The sequence below is a fragment of the Penaeus monodon genome, chromosome 20 (genome assembly GCF_015228065.2).
Source record: "Penaeus monodon isolate SGIC_2016 chromosome 20, NSTDA_Pmon_1, whole genome shotgun sequence".
Classification (NCBI taxonomy): Eukaryota; Metazoa; Arthropoda; class Malacostraca; order Decapoda; family Penaeidae; genus Penaeus; species Penaeus monodon.
Genome location: NC_051405.1, coordinates 41,537,040 through 41,537,823, shown reverse-complemented (window position 1 = coordinate 41,537,823; position 784 = coordinate 41,537,040). Strand labels below are relative to the sequence as shown.

Below are 784 nucleotides of genomic sequence, written 5' to 3'. Positions count from 1 at the left end.
CGAGGAGACTCTATATTTTGATAACATTTTGTTGTATTTTGTTGATGTATACTGTGTTTGTGTAAGTTATTCCTCTATTTATGATATTGATCGAGTTTGGAAAAATCAAAATTCGCGCTAGAAACCTGTGTTCCATTCCTTTAAAGGCCTGTGGAGCATTATTACTAATATTCTCTCTTTTCACTCTATTATTTCACACGAACCCAATAATAAGTAGAAAAGTATACACCTTTCAATGAATACTTGTGTTGTTTCAATGGAAAACTCTTTAAGAACTGTAACAAAACATTCCTTGAGATCTGTCAATGGTCGCAGCCTTCGAACACAGTGTTAATTTGTAAACATTCCTCAGTGCAAAATGTTACGCAGTGTTACGGAATCGCCTGAGTCGCGGCTGTAATTTGAATCGAATTTGTAAGTTATCCTGTTCATTGTTACCTTTTTTGACGCATGCTTATGTGAAGAAGAGACTCTTTGCAATGGGTGTTATGGACCTAAAGGGCTGAAATAAGCCTGCATTTCTACTCGAGATGCGGAGAAGGAGGAAAGCGTAGGTCGCTCAAACGGCTGAGGTTTAATGTGGTTTTAATAGTAACTAGGAAGCCAAGGGTGTTTTGATATTTGGTAACAGTCTGTATAAATTACGGATATACAGTTTGGTGTCTAATGATCTGTGTTTGAGTAAGGTTTCTACTGATTTTGAGCCGTGTTTGGTAAGTGTGTGCCAGAAGAAGGTAGCTCAGTATGTAGCCTGTTCGTAGAGATTTTTTTTTTCCTCTATTTG

At 37.2% G+C, this 784-nt stretch overlaps 1 protein-coding gene across 1 annotated transcript in view; it reads left to right on the top strand.

Moving 5' to 3' along the window:
* Window positions 1-342: 342 nt before the first annotated feature.
* Window positions 343-784, top strand: part of LOC119585838 (Bardet-Biedl syndrome 7 protein homolog) — a 21,175-nt gene continuing 20,733 nt past the window's right edge. The window contains exon 1 of the mRNA XM_037934570.1: window positions 343-414. The gene's annotated coding sequence lies outside the window, so the exon portion shown is untranslated. The remainder of the gene's footprint in view (window positions 415-784) is intronic.